The 9233-nt window shown below is 40.4% G+C and overlaps 1 long non-coding RNA gene across 1 annotated transcript; it reads left to right on the top strand.

The window, feature by feature from the left end:
• Positions 1-347: 347 nt before the first annotated feature.
• LOC132208661 (uncharacterized) lies at positions 348-6156 on the top strand. The gene is made up of 3 exons (XR_009444784.1): positions 348-537; positions 1895-1968; positions 5963-6156. It is a non-coding gene; the product is annotated as an uncharacterized LOC132208661 (long non-coding RNA).
• Positions 6157-9233: the final 3077 nt, after the last annotated feature.

The raw sequence follows: 9233 nt of genomic DNA, 5'->3' as shown, positions 1-9233 counted from the left end.
AACAAGAATGGAATTCTCCCGTATAAATCATCTACTATTTATCCCTCAGTGAATGTTGTTTCAATGGAGAAACTAGTCATTACCAATTGTTATTCATGAAAACGTGCTTTCTGCACATTAACCAGTGCCTTTCCTACATTACAGCAGCCAAAAAATAGTATTTGGATGAAAAAGGCCCTTTGGGAAATCATTCCAAATGTTCAAGGAGTTGAATTAGAGCACAGCTTCGTTGAGTTTCATTTTGAACTGAAGTATCTGAAGGGTGATGTCCTGGCTGCTCAGTTGACAAGTTAAAATGTTAAATTGTTGAAGGAAGACCAAGTAGACAGTGAAGAGGCAAATGAATATTTGACATATATAATGAGGCTGAAGTCAGCAGTTGATATTTTTTGGTCTAGTATTTAAGTGTGATCGTACTCTTTCTCTTTTCATGTTGAATTTGGCTTTTACTTTTATGGTGTTTTCATTTGTCTTTTAGGTTTGACGATACTTCACCTTTCTCATTCCTCAGACTCCAACCCACTTTGATTCTGAAAGGTATGAGTTATCATTAATTTTTCACAAAGCACAAGCTTCAATCCAGTTCCTTGTCTCCCTGTGTTCAGTCAGGCATTGACTCACTTATTCCAGACTTCACATGGAAATTTGCCTTTCGAGTCAATGGGGACTGCAGATGCTGGAGAATCCAAGATAACAAAGTATGGAGCTGGATGAACACAGCAGGGAACTGCAGCAGCTTGGCCTGCTGTGTTCATCCAGCCCCACACTTTGTTATCTTGGAAATATTCCTGCTCCTTTGTTCCATTTGCTCATACTCATCTCTGACATATTAAATTAGATTAGATTCCCTACGGTGTGGAAACAGGCCCTTCAGCCCAATAAGTCCAAACCGCCCCTTGAAGCATCCCACCCAGACCCATCTTCCTTTCACCCACACACCCTTCAACACTACGGGCAAATTAGCATGGCCGATCCACCTAGCCTACACATCTTTGGACTGTGGGAGCACCCAGGGGAAACCCATGCAGACACGGGGAGAATATGCAAACTCCACACAGTCAGCCTGAGCCTGGAATCGAGCCCGGGTTCCTGGCACTGTGAAGCTGCAGTGCTAATCACTGAGCCACCGTGCCTCCCATATCCGACGAGATTAAAACAGCAGCGGTCCATTGACACCTCTGAAAAGTAATAGTTGTCAGCCTTGCATCAATGACAGCAGCCTGACCCTGGAGTCAGACATTTCTCAGTGTAATATCACTGAGCACAATGAGGACTGATGTGGCAGCCCCCTTGAGCGACCTTGACAGACTGAGCAATAGGTGACCCGACATCTAACTGATGTCTCTACAGTTTCCCAGCTGTTTTCTCCCCACTCCCCACACTGGGTTCAGTCTCCCACTGGGCTGACTGAGTCCCACTCACTGGACTGCAGAGGTGTGGACTCTGAGAAGCTGACTGCCTCGGGTGTCCATCTGGCAGTGCCCATTACCCTGTATTAATGCCAGAGACTGCTCTTGGTGAACCTATCCTGCATGAAGGCAGCCTACCTTGCCTCGACTGTGGGTTACTCCCTTTAGATTCTGAGACAGTGCTTCCAGGGTGTGTAGAGTGATTTTTACTTATATATTGATGTGAAAGCTTTGTTGATTTTTATTTTGAGTGGCCTAAAAGTCTGAAACCTGACGTCCGTGTTGGCTTAGTTAGGATTTTAGAGTTGTGTTTTCTAAGCAAGAGCAATGTGATATCAGAAGAGCAAACAGATCATGGACAGATGTAACTACACTGAAGTCAGCATTTTATCTTTTTTGGTCCAGTATTTAATTTTTATGGCAGTCTTTCTCTTTACATGTTTAATTTTGTTTTGTCTGTCATGATGGTTTCATTTATCTTATAGATTTGACTGTTATTTCCGGTCAGTCAGCTTGCCGAAGCAGTCAGATTTCCGTCATACTACTCTGAATAAAAATGGTTTGTACTATCCTTGGTTTTTTACACATGACAAATTCCAATCCCCTGATTACTTATTCTTCATATTCCTATATACCATCCAACACTCACTCACTCGCACGTTCTTCCACGATGTGCAAGATGTTTTATATATTTGGTCACAGGTTTGTCCCATTTCATTCTGAGGGAGCTGAAATATTTGAAGGCTGATGCTCTCGTCTGCTCACTTGGCCTTTTAAAGTTTCAATTGTTCTAAGGAAGAGCAAGATGATATTGAAAGAGTAAACAACATTTGTGTTGACCATGAGGGATTGTCCTTCTCAACTTCTCCCCGTGCCTGACATGCTGGTTAAACAACCACCAGCTGTCTCTCTCTCTCACTCATGTGAGCACAGCCCTATGATGTGGTGTGATAATGGTGACTTTTTTTTTCGAAAGGTGGGTCACTTTGAAACAGACAAGCGGGTTTTTCTTGTGATAATCACTGACTGTTTATGTCAGGAAATATCTATTGCTGCACTTTTCAAATCCAAGCTATGTCCGTTGGGTGTGAAATCTGGCGACAGACGTTTTTCCAAAAATGTTGTCCGTTGGAGCTTCTGAAGTTGGAGTCTGTTGGGTTCATTCAGAACTTCAAGACTGCCATTTATGTTATGCCAGTGTATTCACGGTAAATGGATAAATGGTGGATAAATGGAGTTAAGAGAGAAACACATCATGATGTGATACAATAGAGCAAGCTCAAGAAACCTTATTCCTATGAATTCAGAAAATATCGTTTAAGTTCTGAGATATTCAGCAAGCAAACTGTAAGACAAATGGAGTAACAAAAGTATGCTGTGTACTAGGATAGAGATCTGTTCAACTTTTCTAATTGGTATTAATTAAGTAAGCGACGTGCAAATTCTTCTTTTCAATTTAAGACTGAGATAGAATAGTCACCCAATTTACATTCATGATGAACATAGAACAACGACATAATCATGAAGAGGAATTGTGTCCCTTGATGTAGTGTAGTGGGGGTGGTGAACATAACTGTCATGTTTTTCGTAAATTTTTGACAATCATCATGACTAGAACTAACTTATAGCCACAAACTGGAGTGTGTTAATAGGAGTTAAGTGTGGACATGAGATGGTGTTTCAATCACTGGCCACATTCCACCGCTCTGCCACATGCTGTGCCTGGCAACCTTCAGTTAACAAAGTCCAAATTTGAACCAGATTTGCAAACCAGTTCCTGAATTTGAAACAAGAAGAGAACATGTCATCTGTCAGGCAAGCTAGTGTGTTGTGGCATTTTGACTACGAGAGGTAAATAAAACAATGTTCATGTGGAACTCTACTTAATATTTGAAACCTGAATGTGCACACTTCAGTTGATTTTCTCCACTGCATAATTAACTTCAACTCTTCCATCCTGCTTTTATTGACATGTTAATATCTGCTTGAGAGATTTCCTCCATGCCTGTTGATTGCTTACTAATTGCATATGTTCAATATGCTGTGAAAATGCACCAGTTTTGAATTATCGCCGCAAAAACTGTGCGTTAAGGGACTGTGATTTACTGTGCTCGATTATTTTTTTTTCCTTTTTGCTGGCATTGTGAAAACTTAGAACACTGAAGGGCACATCCTTCCATAGATATCCTGCCCTTTCTTCTGTTACACCGTGCGATGAATGGGAAGGAAAGGAGCGGGAAGAATGATTATGAAGTAAATTTGAGTAGGGGAGCTGATAGCTTGGTACCACAACAGCAGAACAGATGGAAGGAATGAGAAGTAGGGTGAGAGAGGAAGGAACAGAGATTTCACCATTAAAAATGGTGAAAGCAATGTATTGACAGCTGGTAGCCTTTATTTTAGTAACGTATTGCAACCATTCAATAGTTTTGCTCTTGTAATATTTAAACATGGACATTACGTAATTTCTCTTGCTGAGATTGTCAGCATGGTCATAAAACATCAATTTATTTTTAATGTTATTTGTCTTACTGGATCAAAATATGGTGACACATAAACAATTTGAGCTTCAAAATCTCCCCTTCCCCTACCGCATCCCAATACCAGCCCAACTCGTCCCCGCTTCCCTAATCTGTTCTTCCTCTCACCTATCCCCTCCTCCCACCCCAAGCCACACACCCATTTCCTTCTGTCTAACCTCATCCCGCCCCCTTGACCTATCCGACCTCCCCAGCCTGACCTATCCCCCCCACCTCCCCACCTACACTCACCTTTACTGGCTCCATTCCTGCCTCGAAACTTGTCTGTCTCCTCCCCACCGAACTTCTCCTCTATCCATCTTCGATCTGCCTCCCCCTCTCTCCCCATTTATTTCAGAACCCTCTCCCCCTCCCCCTTTTCTGATGGAGGGTCTAGGCCCGAAACATCAGCTTTTGTGCTCCTAAGATGCTGCATGGCCTCCTGTGTTCACCCAGCTCCACACTTTGTTAGAGATAATGGGAACTGCAGATGCTGGAGAATTCCAAGACAGTAAAATGTGAGGCTGGATGAACACAGCAGGCCAAGCAGCATCTTGTGCTCCTAAGATGCTGCTTGGCCTGCTGTGTTCATCCAGCCTCACATTTTATTATCCACACTTTGTTATCTTTGTTTGAAGGTTATGCTTTTCTTCAGTCATGCTTTTTTATACTTGTGTGGGGTAAAGTTCTTAAAACGACAACTTCATTTAATTGAAACACATTTTGTACAATTTTCTATTACTTGGAACAAGTCTTGGAAATACATTTCCTGTGATTACAGACAATTCATCATTCTGACTGAACCGGCCAGCTACTCTGGCAAAGTTGAGAGGTTCACATTGGATTTCAAATTTCAAATCAGGCTCCTTAAAGAGTGCTCCAATTCCCTCCTTTGCTGACATGCTCCACCCTGACCCCTGCCCAATCCCAAAGGTATATTCATCTGCTGACATGAAGGAAACTGAATTTGATATAGGGGTGCTTGATGCGATTTGAACTATGAAGTTCTTTGTGAGAGTTCTTAGTTTCTTTTGCACACTCCACAGTATCAAGTATGATAACCCTTAGGCAGCACATTGGAAGAGACCTTGCATAGCACGAGCTGTGGAACAAAAAACAACAGAGGTTTCCTTTTTCTTCAGTTTCTCCCTCCTTCTATTTTCCGCCAAGTCAGCAAACATTTTACACCTCTCTGTTTTCCGACCAGTTATGTAAGCTTGCTTTCAAGAGTAATTAGATTCCTAAAAACAATATTGTTCAGAAATGTGAAGTCAGTGATATTGTTAGCAGAGAATTCAAACAGGATTGAAGCCAGACTGTCCTGTTTCCGGTAGCTTGCTGTGGCCTCGAGCTGTAGACGGAAGTTGCTGTACATAATTCCACATTTACTCTGTTGTGGAAACTTTCTGGCCCATCTGATGACTGGATTGAAGTAGAAATTGAGAAATAGTGGGTGGTCAGCTGAAGGGATTTAATATTAAATGTTTATTTACTTAAAATGATGGTTTAATATTCTTGAGATCGATACAAAATAACTCCAAGGCTCAAATTTCTGTTTTATATGAATCTAGCTGGCCATGTTTCTGTGATGTTTTGACTTTAACTTTGTATTTTCTTTGAATGGTTCAAGTAATACATGAAGTGACCAGCTGCTTTATCATTGGATTGAACATATTGTATCTCCTCATCAATGGTATTCCCCTCCAGCCCTTCAATGCTCATATCTTTGCACTTCTAATTCCGGCCACTTTGATCTTGCCTGCATGCTTGATCTTCTTTATTCTGTCATTGGTGTGTTCAGCTACCCAGTTCTGCGACACTCTTCCAAAACATCTCCGCTTTGTCCTCAAAACCAATCTTTCTGACCAAGCTTTTGGTGGCCTGTCCTAGTTTTAGCTTCATGAATCTTGGAGTGATTTTTAAATGATTATGTAAATGTGAAGCATTTTGAAATGTTTCTACCATGTCAGAGATCTATACAAATAAACGTTGTTCCTGCATCACATTTACTTTTTAAATTCGTACTCTCTGTAGGCATCAGGAGATGAGCTTCCATCACATCTCACTGTCGATACCTCCAACGTTCAAATTCTTAACTCTGAGACCTCAAAAAGACTCGTCGAAAATTTTGTAATCGCTCTCATGAACAAGGAGCGTTTCTACATCCGCACATTCTTTTCGACATACAAAGCATATACCACTGCTGAAAGTGTGTTGTACATCCTCCTGGACAAGTGAGCATAAATCTAATGAGCATCTCCTTTGTTTAATGGTAATGATAGAAAAGTATGTTCTGTCGAGTAATTTTTGTTATTAATCCTTCTGGCAATGAATTGCTGAAACTAGCCATATGGAAACAAACTCTCAGTAAACTGAGAATCTCCATCCAACCCTCAGTAAGGGAGACGATTTTTTGTTCATTGAAGACATGAACTTACCTGCACCCCAATCCCTCGGACGTTAAGCTCTGCAAATTTGGGCTTTAACTTTCATCCAGTTTCATCAGAAAAGTCCACATTTTTTAAAGTATTCTGGAGGATTTTATCCTCCACACAGATGGTTTTATCCTACACCTTCTGCCCAAAAGGTCCAGATTCAAATTCTATCTCCTATGTCATGTGTCATAATAAGTTTGAATAACTTGATTAAAAGTAATTAGACTTGAAGTCCTTCATAAAGAGAGACTGCAGTGGGACTGATGAGCTTGTTTGTTTACAACAAGGCAAAGCAGTCCTTCAGCCCTCCTGTTTTGTGCCCCCATCGCTTTCCAATATCCCTGATCCCAAATGGTGGCACAAATCATGTTTAAGCACCCGGCTAGTGATTTGGGACAGAAGTGAATAAAACATACTCACAAAACATAATGCTGAGACAGGTGCCAATGTATTTTTGATTATTTTTTCGCAATAATGAAGCGATCGAGAACCAGTACAATACAACGATTAAAAAGTGTGGTGAATGTATTAGGACAATGTCTAGACCTTGGTATTAAAGATAAACAGTGACGTTGACTTCCTTCAATGCTTTTTATGTAGTTTGGGGCTTCCTACAACTATGTTTGGAATGTTTAAGTTTCTGCATGTAGTGAATGGAAAAATGTTATTTTAATTGAAAGAAGCCTATCAATTGTCTGTAATAACAAAGTGTGGAGCTGGATGAACACAGCAGGCTAAGCAGCATCTTAGGAGCACACACGCTGACGTGTCAGGCGTAGAGCCAGCTTTTGTGCTCCAAAGATGCTGCTTGGCCTGCTGTGTTCATCCAGCTCCACACTTTGTTAATTCGATTCTCCAGCATCTGCAGTTCCCATTATCTCTGATCAATTGTCTGTAAGTCTGTGTTGGGCACAACAATCAAAGTTTGGAAGCTGAGTTCAGGGTGAGGAACCTTCATTGCAAAACTGAAATGTTGGTCAAATGAATGTCTGCTTCCAACTGAAATATGCAGGAATACCGCAATTCTGTAATAATGGGTGAAATGTTTTTCAAATGACATCAGTGATGGTTTCTCTCGTCACCTCAGTTTTTATACATTAGTTTTTTGCACGTTGGGTGAGCATTGAACAGTTTATGTACTTCACAAATGGTGTTTTGGGGTAACTTATCAAAGCTCAGTTCGGGTACAAAGCGATTCTCACCACTGCTGACCTTCAATTGATGTACCTCTGACATTAGAGGGATATCCCTGGGTAGGAAAAGTTTCCCAAATGTGCTATGGTTATAAAATTTGAGAAAATCAGCAAATAACCAGAGATGATTAGATTTTTCTTCAAAGCAGTAAGCTAATGAGCTGGCTTTCATGAACCCAATGGGTTGCAGAAATCGATCCAGCTGGACCTTTCAAAAGTGAATTTGGGTTTCTCTTTTTGCCTGTTGCCAAAATATTCTCTTTCTTTGCCCAACTAAATAAATGTTCCAGCAGAATAATTCCAGCAATAAGCTTCTGAGTTTTTAAAAAAAGGTGACCCATTCTTGCCGTAGAATTTGAAACATCACAGCTCACTCATGTGTCTCATGTTATCTCTCAGAGGTGAGATAGTGGACAACGATTCTTCGCAGGTTATTACTTTCTTATTTGCTTTTGTGTTAGGCCGGTGGTCATCTTAGATGATGGTATTCTTTTAAAGGTAAAGCGAAAATTCCGTAAAACCAAGGAATCTCAGCAAACTGTGGTTTGTTGAAATTTGAGGAGTTTGGTTCTCATTAAACTCTAAGGTAGCTGCGGTTAAGACAATCATCTGTTATATTTACTGTCTCCTCCTTTCACAATGTAGCTGTTTATTACTTTGGCTGCTTTGATCTCTAACTTGTCCATTGTCTTTTGGTGAAAGTCTCCATCTGCAGGGAGATTCTTGGAGTTTTTAAAAAGTCAACAACAAAATGGCTTCCATGCCATTCAAATTTCAAACCCATTTTACCAATTGGACAGATTTTGTGTTTAAGATTAGTGTTTGAGTCAACCATTTTAATTCGGCTAAAAGATCATCATAATTCAACGGATGTTTATAGCATCCGTTCACCTTACACGCACCCTACATTTCAAAATTTTCCTTTATCCGTGGTGAAAGGGAGAAACAGTCTGACTAGATGCTACAGTTATTTTGGTGTTCTGTAATTAGATCCAGGGAATTCATCTCTTTTTACTTGAGTGTTTTCATTTACTGAGGTTTTTATTTGAGACAGAGAATTAACTTGAGTTCAAAATGGTTAGGATCGTATAGTATGAGTATAATTTTAAAAATCTGTTCCTGCCCAAGTTTTCCAAGTGTTGACGATCAGTCCATGACTTCTGAAGGAATGAATTTGTGACTGACAGATTTGGTGACGTGACAAAGATGCGCTAAAAAATTAACCTTAGAGGACTTCGGAATACTGCAGAGAAATATAGGTTTAGCAAGTCGTCAACGATCTGACAAATAGAGTTGTATATGGTAAATTTGAAGTCCATTTTGGCAGAAAGAATAGCAGTTTTGTTTTTATTGAGGGAGATTGCATTGCTCTGAGATACAGTGGAATCTGGGTATCCTCGTGCATGAATCACAAAATGATCGTGTACAGACATGTTAAGTAATTTGGAAAGCAATTAAATGCAGAGCAGAGCTCTGGAATATTGTAAATGCAAAGATAAACAGATACTTGTTGAGGGAGAGGAGGTGAAAGGTCATTAGGAGAGGCAGGAATGTAGATTTGAAGTTACGATCAGATGAGACAGAACCACATTGAATGCTTTACTCTTCCCTCCTTGTATGGGAAGTGGCAGGTATGCTGTAAAATGCCAAATTGGAGTTTCAATGCAAAGTATGAAC

This window comes from Stegostoma tigrinum, unplaced genomic scaffold (genome assembly GCF_030684315.1).
Source record: "Stegostoma tigrinum isolate sSteTig4 unplaced genomic scaffold, sSteTig4.hap1 scaffold_50, whole genome shotgun sequence".
NCBI lineage: Eukaryota > Metazoa > Chordata > Chondrichthyes > Orectolobiformes > Stegostomatidae > Stegostoma > Stegostoma tigrinum.
Note: the sequence above shows the minus strand (reverse complement) of the source record. Positions and strands in the feature narration are given on the sequence as shown.